The following is a 20450-nucleotide window of genomic DNA, read 5'->3' as shown; positions in this document are numbered from 1 at the left end:
AGAATGGTCCCCACGCGACTAAGATATAATTGCAGATAATGGAAAACTGCGTATTTTCGAAACATTATAAACTTTAAATACGTTTCACATAAATTAGTATTATCCAGCATTCCTATTTGACTTATAATTTTTCAATATTTGGCCTGTCCTGTAAATTCTTATGCATTTTGGTTTCTTATGAAAAAAGGAAAAAATGCACAATTGGTATTCTTACTAAAATGCTTAAGGACTCTTCAAATTTCGAAATATTATTTGTCCTTTGCTTCATAATTGGCGCACTTTCGGATATCACCGATCGGAATTAATTTATTGCTTGAAATTAATGTTTCTATTAAAAAATCAGTATTTCAACAGTCTGTTTTTTGTTGGAATTCTTTGTCACATCTTCCAGAAATTCCGATCCAAAAATTTTCTAAAACCAGTTCTGCGAAGTCCCAAAGATTAGTGGGGGAAAAAGTGTATAATTTCAGTGAATTAGAAAAACTGGTAACAAAAGAACACAAAAGTGACACCCATAGAGGACATCAAGCATATACATGGAACATGATTACCTAAACAATAATTACAGTGAACAACACCCTTCTTTTTCCGCCAGTCACACAATGGTAATGTTCAAATAATTAAGCAACCACAGCCACATGAAATGGACGACAGATACAAGCAGACGGAAATAGACCCTCAGCTGGCAAGAAGAACATGGAAAATGGTAATAAAAAATTGAAATATCACAAAGAGAGAATTCTATCTAGAACTATGCACACACATATGTCGGTATGTGTGTTTATTTGACGACGACCAGTAAAAAAGGTAACATCTAACAATGAAAATGATATTGCTGGAGGTTTTGTAATAAAATCATGTTCTATGTTAGACTTTCTTGTTTTTTTTTGTTATTGTTTTATTCTAGACAATTGTTTCATCTTCCGTTGCTTGTCAAAACTAATCTATTTATTTACCCTTCTTCTTCGTCGTCGTCTGTTTTTTCTTCAATTGGGAGAAAGAATAACTTCATCTTGAAACCAAACAAAGCCGACACGAGGTAAACATACAATAATAAAAGAAAACAGAACTATGAAAGGAAGGTTCATTAAACCTGCAACGGAGCATTTAATGCTGAGGGTCTGTCAATGTGTCTTTACCTTAGAATAATCTGAAAAATAACACCATCATCATAGTTTTCAGCTCAGATCAACATTGTCGCCGCTATCATTTTGTGTTTTATCATCATTACCACCGGCAAATTATGATTTAGATTGGTTGATATGACAAACAGGTGGAAGGGGGATAGCAACTAAATCCTAGTGCAACTTAGGGGAGGTATAGTGTAGAATTTTTACGAGACCACGTCAATAATGAGAGAAAAATATTAAAACAAAATGTTCTTAAAAAAACACAAAATCCACGCCTTTGATAGGCCTTGAAAAATATTCTTTAAAAAACAACAAAATCCACGCCTTTGATAGGCCTTGAAAAATATTCTTTAAAATATCCACGCCTTTGATAGGCCTTGAAAAATATTCTTTAAAATATCCACGCCTTTGATAGGCCTTGAAAAATATTTTTTAAAAAATCCACGCCTTTGATAGGCCTTGAAAAAATATTCTTTAAAAAACAACAAAATCCACGCCTTTGATAGGCCTTGAAAAAATATTCTTTAAAAAACAACAAAATCCACGCCTTTGATAGGCCTTGAAAAAATATTCTTTAAAAAACAACAAAATCCACGCCTTATATAGTCCTTGAAAAAATATTCTTTAAAAAACAACAAAATCCACGCCTTTTATAGTCCTTGAAAAAATATTCTTTAAAAAACAACAAAATCCACGCCTTATATAGTCCTTGAAAAAATATTCTTTAAAAAATCCACGCCTTTGATAGGCCTTGAAAAAATATTCTTTAAAAAACAACAAAATCCACGCCTTATATAGTCCTTGAAAAAATATTCTTTAATAAATCCACGCCTTATATAGTCCTTGAAAAAATATTCTTTAAAAAATCCACGCCTTTGATAGGCCTTGAAAAAATATTCTTTAAAAAACAACAAAATCCACGCCTTTGATAGGCCTTGAAAAAATATTCTTTAAAAAATCCACGCCTGTCAATAGGCATGGAAAAAATATTCTTTAAAAAATCCACGCCTTTCAATAGGCATGGAAAAAATATTCTTTAAAAAATCCACGCCTTTGATAGGCCTTAAAAAAATATTCTTTAAAAAATCCACGCCTTTGATAGGCTTTGAAAAAATATTCTTTAAAAAATCCACGCCTTTGATAGGCTTTGAAAAAATATTCTTTAAAAAATCCACGCCTATTGATAGTCATTTAAAATATATTTTTTATAAAAATTCAGACTAAAAATCTACATGGTTTGAAATTTTTATCTACCCTCGTCATTTCAGAACTACACCTAGAGAACGGAATAACCATCATAAATGGTTTCATGTTCGTTTCATTCTATTCTAAATGTAATTTGACTTTGATTGTTACAATTATTTTTTTCTGTTTGTCTTATCTCTCCAAATGTTAATTTTTTCCATTCTTCTAATCTGCCACCATGTTGTCGAACAAAAAGATAAACAAACCAGTGAACGGAGCAGTATAGTCGGACGGGGCCGACCATACGATACCCTACACAACTATTACGGAAATCTAACTTTCTTCGGATTTTTATTCCGAGTCTGGCAATATTTCGTATTAGTTGCATCCTCTTGCCCGATTAGAGGTCAACCGTACCACTTCCTTACACATATTCTCCGAATAGAACTAATATTCAGTACAGCCATTCTAATTGTCGAAATTCTCTTTGACCGTGGGTTGTGTTGTGATGTTCGGTTTATAATTGTGGCCTATAGGTGATCAAAAAAAATTGGTTTTCGATCCATTTCATTCCAAAATTATTACCTGATCATCACCGAAAAAAATAGTCGTTGTCCTTGGCCACTACTAGGAACCTCATGGAACATTTCAAAAAATCAGCCTATATATCCGCACTCCAGTGTGGTAATAGGTTTGAAAAAAAAATCTCAGTAAAAAAATTGAAATATTTTTTTTAGTGTAACTCCCACATATGAGTTTGATACGCCATATATTTGGTATCAATTTCAAGGTCAACCACTCCACTTGGATGTATATCAACTTCTCTGGTCTATGTCCTTATATAATATATACGTCATAGAAAAATTTTTGTAATTTTTCACACAAATATAGTCCTTGAAAAAATATTCCTGAAAAAGTTATCAAAACAGCCTTATATAGTCTTGAAAAAATATTCTTTAAAAATTCGCGATTATTAGTTCATAATTGATATTCGTTAAAAATCCACGCCTATAAATGGTGCTGGAAAAATATATATATATATAATATATTTCTTTAAAAATCCAAGACCTTTTTACCAAAAACAATAGGGTCATTTCAGAACTACACATGCAAAATTTCGAACGATTGATAACTGTCATAAATGGTTTCGTGTTTACAAAATATAATGGACAGATTCTAAATGTAATTTGACTTTGATTGTTGCAATTATTTTTTCAGTTTTTCTTATTTCTCCAAATGTTGATTTTTTCTTTCTTCTAATCTGCCACCATGTTGTCGAACAAATGACAAACAAAATAGTAAATGATCCTCACATTTACACACACCTAAACAAATTCACAGATGTTGCAGCTACAGGTGAATGTATGTAATTTGGTTGTAATCATAAATTGTAATTATCATACCTTTGTAATGAAAGAAAACAACAACAAAAACTGAATTTTCATTTTCCACGACACTTGAGTGCTCCCTCCCTTTGTTTGCTATGCTTCCGCATGACTTCAATGAGGGGAGAGAATTTCAACAATTGCATTTATATCAGTTTCAGTGTATTTAGGAGTAAATAATTTCCGTAAGTAATAAATTTCTTTTAAAATATTTATTTTTGTAATTTAAAATTTTATTGTCATAATAAACAATTTGTTAAATAGGCTTGGTATGATGTATTTTATTTTAAAACAATAAGATTTTTTGTGAACGAAGAAATACATATTTTCCCACCATTTTTTGCAAGTGTTTTGATTTGTTCAGCTGCACGTAGCTCACGTTAATGATACAAAGATTTACACACACCCACCTAAATATGTTGCATTCAAACGATTATGTTTGTAATAAATTCAAATATCGAAGTTATAAAATGCATATTAATATTAAGGTGGCCAGGCCAGTCGAAATAACTACATACACATATTTTCGAACCATTTTTTTAATTCTAAACGATTGGGTTATAATTGCGACGTTAAAGTGTCTGGAAAACAGAAATGATATAGTTTTGGTTAAAGTGTCTGGAAAACAGAAATGATATAGTTTTTGGTCAGTTTGATACTCTAGATATTAACCGATCAGTACAAGAAGCGAACATGATATGACGATCAGTATACTTAAAAGTGATCCAGGGACCAATATTTCGTTGATAATTACTATAAACTACAGAATCGAGAATCTGAAATTTTGAAATTATATATGGGAATTAGTGAATAGGTTTGAGGACTTTGCCTCTTGATTTTATATATCCGCAATTTAACTATATCAAAAGTTCTAAGTGGTACTAAAATTAGTATATTTATGAAAATAGCTTAAATCTTGAAAATGGGTATTGCAGTATGGGGTTTGAGGTGCTCGTTACGGATATTCGCACAAAAATTTGTGAATAGTACGAGACTTCGGTATGAGAAATCTCGAAATTTGGTATGAGAAATGCTGTATATGGTTGAGTCGTAGAAATATTTTCAACCTTGGTATAGGGATGGAAAATAGAATATAGCATAAAAAAATATGGAGGTGGTTTTGGAAATTCGATTGCTTAACCCTTTCAGACCCAGTTTTATCAATTGTGAGAGATGCTGTATATGGTCGAGTCGTAGAAATATTTTCAACCTTGGTATAGGGATGGAAATGAGAATATAGCATAAAAAATATGGAGGTGGTTTTGGAAATTCGATTGCTTAACCCTTTCAGACCCAGTTTAATCAATTGTGAGATCCGACATTTTTAAGTAGAACCATGTATATGGGTCTGTTAATTTTTTAAGCGCAAAGTCATCTTTAAATCGTATTTGCAAAAAAATATTCGTTAAAAAATCGACGGCATCTGAAAATAAACTTTTTTGGACCCTAAAAATATTCATTGAAAATCCGCATCTTAGCGTACTCTAAAACCTTTTTTAAACTTTAAGCCTTGAGGGTCCCACAAAACGTTATATTCAAACAAAATAAAAACGTCGTTAAGTTCTGACTAGCCGAACATTGTGTACCCTTCACAATAAGGTGAGCAATCAAAATAATCAATAGAATCTTTAATATGGGGCTATGTCATTTGATTTTTGCTGGCAAGAAAATTTAACAATCAATGTAAACTTAAACCAGTGAGCGGAGCAGTACAGTCGGACGGGGACGACCATATGGGTCTCATATAATATTATACACAATACCACTGATCGCTCAGTTTTTGCGAATCTATGTTCCAAACTTGGGTAATATTTCGCGATATTCGGACTCTCTTGACCGATTAGAAGTCAATAGCTCATCTTTGGACTCTCTTGACCGATTAGAAGTCAATAGCACATCTGATGTTAATTATGACGTCTAGAGGGAATAAAGAAAACCCAGCAAAGTTTAACTATAACTCTCGCATCCGGGTACGTACATCAATGCGAACCAATTTAAAGGTTAACCACTCCTCTTGGATATACTATCAACTACCTTGTATTTCAGGCTTACCTATATACGTCATAGTATGCAAATTTTGCAATTTTTACACAAAAAATTAAACCCGCTGAACCTTCACCAAAACAGACATGTTTTATTCCATGGTCTGACCCCTTTCAGTGTAAGCAGAACGTGCAAAATTTCGTGACGATTAACTGTGGCCTGTATCGTATTTACAAATAATAATGGACAGACGGACGGAGGGACACACATGTCTATATCGACTCAGCTAGTCGAGAACTAAAAGTTGGGTCTACCCAACCAATACTTCGCGGCGTTGCAAACACTTAGACCGCGAAAAGCTATAATAGATTTTTTCAATAAGGGACCTAAATACAAATTTAGTTAGAAAACGTGACAAAACATCCCAAACTATCTATCCAAAATACTTACATAAATAAAAGTGCCTAAATATGGGAGGTAACCTATAAAGTAGACCATTATTAAAAATTGTTCGTAGGAAGGTATGTCACCTCAAATTACAGGCACTTGGTTACCAAAATACCGATTATTGGGGGATACCTTTATAAAGGACCTATACAAAAATGTGGACTTATATATTTCATTTTTTAATACCAAAAATTCTAGGAGTATTATACATGAATGTGCGCAAAATTTTAAATATTGCGATCATGACTTCAGCAAATCGGCATCGAGAATTTTATTCTGATCAAGAATAAATATACTTTATCGTATATCGGGTGAATATTTCGTGGTGTTGCAAACGGAATGACAAATTTTATGTACCCTCCATCTTATGTCGGTTATAAAAATACACGAGTATTTTCCTTGAAAAAAAAAGAAATATTATTTAAAATCCAACGCATGTTTCCAAGCCTAATTGAAGTCAAAATTTGTTTCATAAACACTTTCATAAGCCCTTAAAAATATTCTTAAGGAACCACACTCTTTTAAAAACTGCAGCCCTGATGATCCCTAAGAACATGCCTTTGTAGACAATAATAAACGAAGATTCATGAATAAGTAAAACAAAAGACTTAAGAAACAAACTTTATAATTTATTTTCCACTTAGAAACTAAGCCGCTTACATTATAACATATTGTTCGTTACAATAATTTCCATGAAAATGTTGCACTTTAGACAAATACTAAAACAATTTTGTAGAACTTTGTCCACATGCTTTCTATATACATAATTGCATGTTTCCGTTTTGGTAACCTTAAAATGAAAATAAACAAAGCCAAAAACAATGCCGAATAACCCAAACAAAATAATTCTCACAATTAGTTGGGGGGTCTAGCCACTCGCTCGCATGCACCACACACACATTCAAATAATTTACTGTTCTGTAATTTTCGACAACCTGTTTACAAAGAAGAAAATAACTTCAAATGTCAATTTGAATAAAGCAAACCGTTAGAAAACCACTTAAAAATTCTCATAGTTCGAAAAAACAACAACAAACAAAATAACAATGGGATCCCTCAAGAATGTCGTTTAATGGGAAATTATGAAGCGATCAAATGTTTTGTCTTTAATTTTTTAATCTTTAAATTTCTATGGGTCAGGTAATAGTTTTAGGAACCTTATAGTTCAGCATGTGGTATTCTTTTTAGTTAACTTTCATTTTTTTTTGATTAACTTTCTCAACATGAAAATTTCTTTATGTAAAGACCAAAATTTAAAATCTTAAAGGGTATTAGAAGTTTATTTTGTTTTTAATAGCTACCGACACGTGGATATTGACCCAACATTGAGATATTTTTTGAGAGTTACTCTACAAATTAATAACAGTTATTTTCAAATTCAATTAAATATTTATTTTATTGTTTACAATATTTGAAGAACATACCAAAGTGCCTATTTCTTCTGAATAGTGAACTGCTGCGAAAGATGTGGCCATTATGTTATACATTTGAAACTATAAACTAATTTAAATATTTCTAATTAATTGTTATTGACTAAAAAGACAATGGTGATGATCTGTCATTTTATGTCATCAGCTAAGCCATTTAAATTGAAAATTTAAAACCTAAGGAAAAAACAAATGTTTGCAAAACGGTTCTTTTCTCAGACAATTTACATGTAAATAAGAGGTATCCATAAAATAATGTTACACAGAATCCCATAAGCAAATAAATTTTCACTCTAACTGTAAAATATGGTCAATGGTCAATAGGCAAATATGTTAGTGATGACATCAATAATGACAACTTTATCATTTGACAAACTTCTAACTAATTAGCATAGATGTTTTTGTTCCACTTCGAGAATGGAAATGAAATAGATAAACAAACATACTGAAATGGAACCTGAGTCATGAGAATGGTTACGAGGCAGCCTGCAGCATTAGTGGGACCACCAGACATTAAATAGTGGATTATAGATACGTTTGTGGACTACAAATACTAGAAAAGTGTGGACTTTTATATCATAGTGGATGATATTTTTGATCAGAATAAAATTCCATGTCGATAGAGCTCGGAATATTGAAAATAGAGCTGTTGCACATATATATTGCTACATTTTCTAGGATGTTTGGTGTCGAAAATGGGATATATCAGTCCATTTTTGAGGTTAGACCCGGTAAAAAGGTATCCCCCAATATTTCTATATTTGTAAGTACCAACGTATCCATGTAACTATAATTTATCATTGCGGGTTTTTGGAGGAAACATACATATATGGAAGCAACTAAAAAATGTCAGTTGCTTTTGCCGACAAATATATACTCTCAGTCTATGGTGTGTAGTGGTCAATGGAATAAATCACATAAGGTTCCAGTTAAGGTTGCCTTATACACCATAGAATTTAATGTATGTTTGGAACAATATTAACTTGATATTGAAAGATACCAGAAAGAGCGGACCAACGGGTCCTATATTCAAGCTTCATCTATGTAAGGTAAATATTTTACTATGTGAAAAGTTTGTATGAAATTGAATTATTTGGTGGAGGTACCAGAAGGAGTGAACCAATTTTCCCTATCTTCGAACTTAATTAAGGGTTTAAAAATATTGAAAATGTTTCTACTTCGTGGGGGAGGTACCAGAAGCAGTGGACATGGTCTAGACTTGGTAAAGATAATAGGTTTTGGAAAGTTGGCATGATTTTAAAAAATTAATTTTCAGCAAAATTTTGACCAGAAGGAGTGAACCGATATTCCCTATTTTCAAACATGAGATAAGTTTGAAAGTAATATTGCGATGTGGAAAGTATGGATGAAATCGGATATCCCCTAGAGAGTTATGTTGCGCACCAGTCGACTCGATCCTAATTGTGTGAAATGGATTTGTTCCAAAGAAACATCGGGTCTAAAACCAATATTCCGATGAAGTAAATTTTTGTCGTATCAAAGTATATATACCTCCAAATAGCGTTTGTTTGGAGGCTGAATATGCAAAATATTGGTCCACGTTTTTACAATGCTTCCATACAAATGTACTTCCGTATTTTTGGCAGTTAGAAGGTGTTAGCAGTTGTAGTGTGATGTTCCGGTAACATAAAGGATGAAAATCAATTTGTAAATGCGAAAAAGTTCCATGTTTCGGCATAGACTCCAGGTAAAGGTCCCGCCTATTGTCGATAGTTTGAAACATAAACATATTTTTTCCTATGAAGTGGCTGTAATTGGATATTCCGGGTTCTTGGAAAATGTTCTATATATAAGTACAATTTTGATATAGCCACCAAATAAATGTAGCCGTCTCAAAGCGGTTGTAATTCGGAATCCCATGTTTTCTTTGACTTACCCCCCACTAATAAATAGTTGTTTTTATAATAACCACAAACTGGAATTCAATCTGACTGTTTTGCAAAAACAAAATATCCCCCATATAATAAAGGATTCTACCCATTTTGGGTACTGTGATAACTTTAGTCTTGATGTGGATGGAATATGACATTCTGAATTCCTAGTGAATATAAAATTTCTTTCAAGAGTGCTTACAATACAAGTTCATATATTTACATGACTCCCACACAAAGCTTTTTTGAAGTACAACCACACCAATAAGCTTGGATTTGGAATATTGTTTGAAATACAAACTGTCCACAAGGCCTATGAGCGCGGATTTTTAAAATAATGTATTTGTAAAAGCCATAAGGCCAACACAATTGAATTTCTTTAAAGATATATGTTTTTAAGACCAGCGTAAAATAAAATTTTATTTAACTAATATTTTATATTCTTATTTCTGAAAAAAAATTAATGAATATTTTGATAATTTCATTCATAGTAAATTTTCTTCATATTTTACATGTTCCTCGCTTTATAATAAAAGTAAAAATTCTCATAATCATGAGAAAGTCACTATTTGTTTCATGATTATCAAAACTGTTGTTATATTTCGCTCTACATTACCACTATTTCCGCTCATTTTTTCCTCTTCCTCTATTTTGACATAAGCAAATGTATTCCTTCTTAGGTATCGTCCTTTGTCTCTCCCCTCACTTAGTGGTTGTTAGTTTTGCAACTGTTCTTTTGTCTACTGTTTCTCTTATTTGCAACTCCACTCACTCACTTATGGCTAGTATTGCATTCCAATTATTCTTTATCCCATACACTGTCAACGACCTCTGCATTGAAGTTATAAAATTCGCATATGTGTTTTCCAAATTATTTCGATATAAATGCCAAATACAATATAACAATAAGCGTTGACGTTGTATAGGATTAACGCAAAACAAGAACATGTATGTAAGAAAAATCGAGATAAGACAAAAATAATGATGAAAACATAATATCAATACGGCAAATGGTTTATTCCGCTTAACTCTGAAAAGAAATCTGTATTTAAAGTTTTATGAATAGTGTTCATAAAATTCCGAAATACGGACATTGGCAACATATTTTTGAAGGCCACCAGGTTAATAAAAATTCTTTTTTATAAAACATTTTTTAATGGTCACTAGGTCAATATCTTATTAAATGCCAACAAGGGAAATACCTGGTCAACAAGTCAACAAGGACAAAACGGAATTTAAAATACAACCAGGGCAATAAGTGTACACCAGGCTAATAAACGACCTTTTTTTTGGAGTTTTGGTCATTTGGGTTTATAAAGGATTAGTCTGAATTTTTAACAAAAATTTTAAGGACGGGAGACTATGGGGACTATGCCTAAACGTGGACCATCTTCGAACTTGACCTGCCTGCAGACAAAAGACTCTTTGCAAAATTTTGGCGATCTATCTCAATTGCTTCAGAAGAGCGTGATTACAACAGACGGACGGAAGGACAGACGGTCGGACATGGCTATATCGTCTTAGAATTTCACCTTATAAAGAATATAAGAATATATATAAAGGATTAAGTGCTTTGATAGGATATTTTAAGAATATATATTGAAGGACTACCTGGACAATATTAGTTAATTATTCAAGGTACTTATAAGCGTGGCTTATCACGCCGCAGAGAAGAATTATTACATATTTGCTGTCGGAATATCTTCTGTCTAATTATCTTTGGGGTTTTTTGTTCTAGTTCTGAATAGAAGTTAAATAAACAAAAAACCGTTCTATACTAAATAAACAAGTACAAGACAACAATAAACCTAAACCACTTACAAGAAGAAACAAACAAAAAAACGCCGATGAAAAATGATCATGTTAATTGCCTTGAAGCAATAATTCAACCCAATGCAAAAAACCCCACTCCCCTATCCGAATATAGACATCATTAGTCGATGGTCAGTGGCCAATGTCCATCGTCCATTGGTGAGATGCAAAACATTTTCTAGTTCAACAGACATCATATCAATGTCATATTTGTCGGGTGCATAGCGGCAGTCACAATCAACGCTTGACTTGGTTCGATTTTTTGTGAGCTTTTATTCCTCAAGTCTCAGTTACACAAAACTGTATTACCACAACTACGACAATAACAAGAAATAATGGTAATAGTAATAATTAACAAACAAATGACCAAAGTCAACAGAAAAATTCTGGAGCGATAATTATGACAACAAAAACAACAGCAGCAGCAATGAAATTAGCCCCAAATGGAGGAGATCACCGCGATGATGACGATGGTGATGATGTTCGTGACAGTGTTACTAGGGTGATGTGGTGATTGAGGTAGCCAAATGCCAGCCATTGGTGTACAGCTATGTGCCGTTTACTGATGAGGCCAATGGAAAGCCAGAAAAGGTACAATGTTTGGAATTTGTTGATGTTGTTTTGGTTTCATAAAAATTAGGGTCAGCAACATAGCGTGACCTTTAATTGCTATATATTTACTTTAATGGAAGTTAAAGATTTGCGCCATGTGCTCATTCGTGTAAAGCGAAATTATAAACAGAGTTAGTTTTGGGTTTTGGGGAAAATATTTGACTAATGAGTCAGCTAGTATCCATAATCAGGTCAGGTTCATTAATGCAGTTAGACTTGATGGGCCCAGAGGCAATTAGATATTTTTGAAAATATAATTCCATAACTACCTGAAAAATTTGAAGGAGTATTATGACAACCCGGCAAATAAACAGCGGGTTTTTAAAGAATATTTTTTAAGGGACCATGATGTGAATAGGCGTGGATTTTTTTTAAGAATATTTTTTGAAGGACCATGAGCTGGATAAGCGTGGACATTTTTAAAGATTATTTTTTGAAGGACCATGAGGTGAATAAGCGTGGACTTTTTTAAAGATTATTTTTTGAAGGACCATTAGGTGAATAAGCGTGGATTTTTTAAAGAATATTTTTTGAAGGACCATGAGGTGAATAAGAGTGGATTTTTTTAAGAATATTTTTTGAAGGTCCCTAAGGTCAATAAGCACGGATTTTTTAAAGATTATTTTTTGAAGGACCATGAGGTCAATAAGCCTGGATTTTTTTAAAGAATATTTTTGAAGGACTATGAGGTGATTAAGCGTGGAGTTGTTAAAGAATATTTTTTGAAGGACCAATAGGTGATTAAGCTTGGATTTGAATTTTTTTTAAAAAAATTTCGTGAGGCACTCTGAGGTGAATAAGCATGGATTTTTTTAAGAAATTTCTTGAAGCACTCTGAGCTGAATAAGCGTGAATTTTTTAAAGAATATTTTTAAATGACCCTGAGGTGACCCTGAGGTGAAGAAAAATTTTGAAGGACCCTGAGGTGAATAAGCGTGGATTTTTTAAAGAATATTTTTTGAAGGACTATGAGGTTAAAAAGGCGCGATTCTTTAAAGAATATTTTTAGAAGGACCATGAGGTAATTAAGCGTGGATTTTTTAAAGAATATTTTTAGAAGGACCAAGGTGTTTTGAACCCTTAATTATCAACCTATCAAAAATTTGGCAGGTTGATTTTTACGACGTTAAGAACGACTTCCTTAAGAACATTTTTTAAGGTCTATCGAAAAGCGAAGCGCGGTGTTTTTCAAAATATTGCATAGAAGATATCCGAATAAAAATGTTTACTATATTATGATGTTACTCATTGAATTCTTTGTCCAAAAATTGTTCTCCATCTAGAACACCAGGTCTTTTTCGTTTATTTTCTCTCATTATTCAGCAATTAGTAGTTCACAATGGGTAACACATTTGACCCTAATTTCATGATTCCCATTAAGATTGAAGCCCTGGCTCCCATGTTTAATCGATTTATGTTTATTCCCAACATTATTCAGTTGCTTCTTCCCATTATGCGCCACAAACCACTAACAGACAAGTTCTAGAAAATTGTTAAAGAATCTGACTTATGACAGTAGAACAAAACCAAAAATAAAAAATCACATTTATAATTCCGCTAATTTCTGATTTTTTTTTTTCTAATTCAAAGTCAACTTTAAGTTTATTTATGCTGAAGCTTATTAATGTTGGCAGATGGCAGCAGCACAGAGGCCAAATAAACAGTTCATTGGCTAAACAAACTGTTCGAAATAAAAACGGCAGCCGGTGCTGCTGCGAAGTAGGTCTTTGACACTTCTTCACCTAACAGTCAAATATGCTGACAAGCAAACTGGAATATATTTTCTACTTTTTTATTACAATTTTTTTTGTGTGATTTAATAACCTACAACATGAAACAAAAAATATTTTCGTGGAGACCAAATGAACAAAAAATTGTGTAAAGATAAGAAAATAATCTATCTGGAATATAGTAATTTTTGTTACATTCTCCCAAATGCATAATTTGTTAATTCTGATAAAAAATTATGTGAAGTTATTCCGACTGTATTAGTTTTAGAATGAAAGATAAGGAATAATCACACCACTTCAACCAAGGTATTTGCTTTACATGACTACACGGGATGTACTCCATAGTGACATGAATTATAACATGCGTCTATATTAGGAATTATCACGAAATGACAGGTGTTAGAATCTTGAGAGTTTACATGAATATAATGTTTGTTGTGTTGGTGTGTGATGATAAATCAGGATTTTGAAAATACGTTATAGTAGAGGTACATAAACATTCGAAAACGTCTTTAAGTTCGGACAGATATGGGGACTTGGTTACTACATTATGTGGTAGTAGGTTGTTCATGTTCAGAAGAAATAATGTTCTAAACTACAAACATTCAGATCTAAAGCTGGGGTAGGAACTTCAATATACCGAAAATAAAACAGGACATTTGTTTGGGGGCCATTTAAAACTTAACCTATATTAAAATATTTTTGGAAATTTATAGCCACATCGTTAAGAACCTCAATAATTCCGAAAATATTGCTTCATTGACGGATTGTCTAATTTTTTTTTCGCTACCCAATAACGCGAATTGCTAAATTACAGCAACCTCAGTGGAAATTTTGGATAAATAGCGGGACAACTATACCAACATAGGAACCAACAAATTGAAGTAAAATCTAAATTATTCCAAAAGTGGTTCGGGACCTTTAAGTGGGGGGTATATCAAAACATGAATCTATATTGTACATATCTCGCAAAAATGTATTTTACCCACCAATATCCCGGAATACCAACGTACAGCCACAACAATGTGAAAATGCGTCTAAAAACTTCCAAGATGTCTGAAACGGAATGTGAATAAATAAACTTTGGGTGTATAAAACCAGCAAAGAGTATATATAATCAATAGCCATAAGGATGAGTCTAAATTTCGTCATTTTCGGTTCAAAGCTCAATAGGAGGGTTCACTAGTGAACGTGAATATGAGATTATATTATCCCCTTCCAAGATATGTTTCAGATAAGTGAATATTGGCCGAATATGGAAGACTTCTGTTATAAATGGATAATACAAAATCTCCTCGTAGCTAGAGTTGAGCAATCTCGTTTCTGATCTTTGATCTTTTTCGGTACATTCCGCAGAAGGAACTTGGCCATTCATTTAGTTCCACAGTTCCATTTAGTTCAATAGTTCATTGGTCTTATTAAAACGCACATGCCTACTTTTCTTTGGCCAGATTCCCTTCCTGGTGTAAACCCCGGGTTATAATTATGGCCTCTAGAGCAGCCAGAAAATCAGACAAAAATAAAGTTGTTGGACCATTATACAATAAAAATTAACGGTTCATTACCAAAAATAATAGTGGTCTTCTTTGGTCCATAACAGTGGCCTTTATCGTTTTTACAAATTATAATGGGCAGGCAGTGTACTTAAAGATGGGTCTAGGGCCAATATTTTGCGGCATTACAAACTCCTTGGGCTGTAATACCCTGACAACATAGTTGTGTAGGGTATAAATACAACCCTTTAACAGCTCTAATATTAAAAAATCTACGCCTAAATATAGCCTTTCAAAATTAAATTTCAAAAAAATTCAAGCTTGACTGTAGCCTTTTAAAATAAAATTTTCAAAAATCCACACCTAAATGTAGTCTTTGAGAAATATGATTTTAAAAATTCACCTATGACAGTCCTCAAAAAAATTTAAAAATCCGCGCATATGGGGCCAACAAAATTTTTACAAAAAAATCATAGCCTTTATATAGTACTTGAAAAAAACAATTAAAAAAATTCAAGTCAAAAGATAGTCCCCATATAGCTGATACTTGAAAAATATTTTTAGAAAATCCATTCCTAAGTTTAGCCCTTTCAATATATAATTTAATTTTAAACCAGTGAGCGGAGCAGTATAGTCGGACGAAGCCGACCATATGATACTCTACACAACTACTACGGAACTCTAACTATCTGCGAATGTTTTTTCCGAGCCTGTGCAATATTTCGTGATATTTGCACCATCTTGCCCGATTAGAGGTCAACAGCACCTCTTCCTTACACAGACATTTTTCCGAATATGACCACTGACCCTTCTAATTACTTGTCTAGATTGTCTTCACGGTGGGTTGTGTTGTGATGTTCGGCTTTCAATTGTGTCCTATAGATCGACTCGAAAAAAGACAAGATATAAGTTTTCGGTCCACTTCATCCCAATATTATTATTTGATCATCACTGAAAATTATGGGCGTTGTCCTTGACCATACCTGGATCCTCATTGAAAATTTCACACATGTCTAGATCGACTCAGCTAGTCGAGATATGACGATCGGTATACTTAAAGGCGGGTCTAGGACCAATATTTCGCGGCGTTACAAACTTTTGGGGCTGACAACATAGTTGTGTATGGTATAAAAATCTACGCCTAAATGTAGCGCTTGATAATAACTAATAATTTTTGAAAATCTAATAAAAGATTTGAGATTTTAAATATTTGATATTACATATGGTAATGAATAACAACTTATTTAAAGTCCAATTATGACTATGCAAAATTATGAATTTAATTAAAAAAAAACATTTTTCAGATTCTTACTGACAAGTTCAAATTTTTCCCAAAGTGGAGACCAAAATTGGCATTTTTTTATTTTTTAATACCAATTTAATAGATTTTTATCAACTATTTCTAACAACTTAAATCTGAACAAAATAATATTTATATATTTTCCCCAATAGAAATGTTGTTAATTGCAAAACACTTACCTCTGGTGACAAAATATATGTAATCCGTATAAAATATCCACAAATAGTTTGAAGGCGGGCAATTTGAAATCCAATTTTGTATCCAGTGGTAATATGCAGTTTGTATTCAGTATTCACTTTTCGATTTTAATTCAATCCAATTACAAATGTATTTATTGATTGCTGTATTTTATATAAAAAACACATTCCTCTCACATTAAACACTTTCAATTATCGTTTTCAAAGCACTTCTTTTTAAAGTTATTCCACTGTAACTCTTCAATTTGATTTGTGTAGGATTCGGTGTAATACTTTTTTTGTTTATTTCGAATTTGAACAGTTTGCACTTTTTCTTGAATGCACTCAACTCGGCATTTGTTTGGTAATTTTCTTTGTAATCACGTTTTTGAAATTAACTGACTTTTTTGTTCACTTCTTATTTTCGGAGGTTTTTTTTTGAATTCTGTTAACCTTTATTTTGGAAGCACAACAAACTTGCAGTTTACAATGTTTTAACATAGAATCACCTCGTCATTGTAACCAAAAAATTCATTCAAGCCAAAAACACTTTTCGTTTGTTTTTTTGTTATAGAAACAACACTCGTACATGTGGCACAACATGCAACAATTACAAATGTCCGTTCATCCATCAAATTACAGAACGCAAAACCACCATTGCCATCAACCGCGAAGAGTAAACTTCCATTTTTGGGGGTAACGAAAACCCAAAACACCAAAAGAATTGTTGTTACAAATTTTCTACTCGAAAGTTGTAAAACACACACCGAAGAGAAGAATGCCCGTCGTTGTCTCGTTTCGAATGGGTACCGATGCGCAACCAACAACCGTCAATGATAAAAGTCCAACATAGACTGAATGTCATGATCATGCTGCAAGTGGAATATGGTTTGAGCTCTTCTCCCCAACCGGTGTTGTGTTGTGTTTGGTGCGATTGTAATTGTTTGAACAGTTAAAACAACACACACACACAGCCATACATACCACTGTAGATGGTCATAATATGTTGATGCTTTCTTCGTTGGTTGTGGCTTATAAGCGAATATTTATTTTGTTCGCTTATAAGACAAAGCATAAATGTTCAGACAGTGCGTTCGAAGAGACTGGAATATATTTTTAATTTTAAAGATTTTTTCAAGGCCTAGCAAAGGCGTGGATCTGTTAAAGAATATATTTGCAAGGCCTATCTAAGGCGTGGGTCTTTTAAAGAATATATTTTTAAGGCCTAACTAAGGCGTGGATCTTTTAAAGAATATATTTTCAAGGCCTATCTAAGGCGTGGATCTTTTAAAGAATATTTTTTCAAGGCCTAGCAAAGGCGTGGATCTTTTAAAAATATTTTTTCAAGGACTATGAATAGGCTTGGATTTTTTAAAGAATATTTTTTCAAGGCCTAGCAAAGGCGTGGATCTTTTAAAGAATATTTTTTCAAGGCCTAGCAAAGGCGTGGATCTTTTAAATAATATTTTTTCAAGGCCTAGCAAAGGCGTGAACCTTTTAAATAATAATTTTTCAAGGCCTAGCAAAGGCGTGAACCTTTTAAATAATATTTTTGCAAGGCCAAGCAAAGGCGTGAATCTTTTAAAGAATATTTTTCAAGGCCGATATAAGGCGTGGATTTTTTTAAGAATATTCTTTCAAGGCCTAGCAAAGGCGTGGATCTTTTAAAGAATATTTTTTCAAGGCCTAGCAAAGGCGTGGATCTTTTAAATAATATTTTTTCAAGGCCTAGCAAAGGCGTGAACCTTTTAAATAATAATTTTTCAAGGCCTAGCAAAGGCGTGAACCTTTTAAATAATATTTTTGCAAGGCCAAGCAAAGGCGTGAATCTTTTAAAGAATATTTTTCAAGGCCGATATAAGGCGTGGATTTTTTTAAGAATATTCTTTCAAGGCCTAGCAAAGGCGTGGATCTTTTAAAGAATATTTTTTCAAGGCCTAGCACAGGCGTGGATCTTTTAAATAATATTTTTTCAAGGCCTAGCAAAGGCGTGAACCTTTTAAATAATAATTTTTCAAGGTCTAGCAAAGGCGTGAACCTTTTAAATAATATTTTTGCAAGGCCAAGCAAAGGCGTGAATCTTTTAAAGAATATTTTTCAAGGCCAAGCAAAGGCGTGAATCTTTTAAAGAATATTTTTCAAGGCCGATATAAGGCGTGGATTTTTTTAAGAATATTCTTTCAAGGTCTAGCAAAGGCGTGGATCTTTTAAAGAATATTTTTTCAAGGCCTAGCAAAGGCGTGAATCTTTTAAAGAATATTTTTTCAAGGCCTAGCAAAGGCGTGGATCTTTTAACGAATATTTTTTTAAAGCCGATATAAGGCGTGGATTTTTTAAAGAATATTTTTTCAAGGCCTATCAAGAGGCGTGGATTTTTCAAAGAATATTTTTTCAAGGCCTATCAAGAGGCGTGGATTTTTTAAAGAATATTTTTTCAAGGCCTATAAAGGCATGGAATTTTTAAAGAATATTTTTTCAAGGCCTATCAAAGACTTTGGCTTTTTAAAGAATATTTTTTCAAGGCCTATTAAAAGCATGGAATTTTTAAAGAATATTTTTTCAAGGCCTATCAAAGGCGTGGATTTTTTAAAGAATATTTTTTCAAGGCCTATCAAGAGGCGTGGATTTTTTAAAGAATATTTTTTCAAGGCGTATTAAAGGCATGGAATTTTTAAAGAATATTTTTTCAAGGCCTATTAAAGGCATGGAATTTTTAAAGAATATTTTTTCAAGGCCTATCAAGATTTTTTAAAGAATATTTTTTCAAGGCCTATCAAGAGACGTGGATTTTTTAAAGAATATTTTTTCAAGGCCTATTAAAAGCATGGAATTTTTAAAGAATATTTTTTCAAGGCCTATCAAAGACTTTGGCTTTTTAAAGAATATTTTTTCAAGGCCTATTAAAGGCATGGAATTTTTAAAGAATATTTTTTCAAGGCCTATCAAAGGCGTGGATTTTTTAAAGAATATTTTTTCAAGGCCTATCAAGAGGCGTGGATTTTTTAAAGAATATTTTTTCAAGGCCTATTAAAGGCATGGAATTTTTAAAGAATATTTTTTCAAGGCCTATTAAAGGCATGAAATTATAAAAGAATATTTTTTCAAGGCCTATCAAGATTTTTTAAAGAATATTTTTTCAAGGCCTATCAAGAGGCGTGGATTTTTTAAAGAATATTTTTTCAAGGCCTATTAAAGGCATGGAATTTTTAAAGAATATTTTTTCAAGGCCTATCAAAGACTTTGGCTTTTTAAAGAATATTTTTTCAAGCCCTTTTAAAGGCATGGAATTTTTAAAGAATATTTTTTCAAGGCCTATCAAAGACTTTGGCTTTTTAAAGAATATTTTTTCAAGGCCTATTAAAGGCATGGAATTTTTAAAGAATATTTTTTCAAGGCCTATCAAAGGCGTGGATTTTTTAAAGAATATTTTTTCAAGGCCTATCAAGAGGCGTGGATTTTTTAAAGAATATTTTTTCAAGGCCTATAAAGGCATGGAATTTTTAAAGAATATTTTTTCAAGGCCTATCAAAGACTTTGGCTTTTTAAAGAATATTTTTTCAAGGCCTATTAAAGGCATGGAATTTTTAAAGAATATTTTTTCAAGGCCTATCAAAGGCGTGGATTTTTTAAAGAATATTTTTTCAAGGCCTATCAAGAGGCGTGGATTTTTTAAAGAATATTTTTTCAAGGCCTATTAAAGGCATGGAATTTTAAAAGAATATTTTTTCAAGGCCTATCAAGATTTTTTAAAGAATATTTTTTCAAGGCCTAGCAAAGGCGTGGATCTGTTAAAGAATATATTTGCAAGGCCTATCTAAGGAGTGGGTCTTTTAAAGAATATATTTTTAAGGCCTAACTAAGGCGTGGATCTTTTAAAG

Source organism: Musca vetustissima, unplaced genomic scaffold, assembly GCF_032173495.1.
Source record: "Musca vetustissima isolate MV318-11 ecotype Yass unplaced genomic scaffold, APGP_CSIRO_Mvet_v1 utg876, whole genome shotgun sequence".
NCBI lineage: Eukaryota > Metazoa > Arthropoda > Insecta > Diptera > Muscidae > Musca > Musca vetustissima.
The sequence above is the reverse complement of the archived record's forward strand: the minus strand, read 5'-3'. Positions refer to the sequence as shown.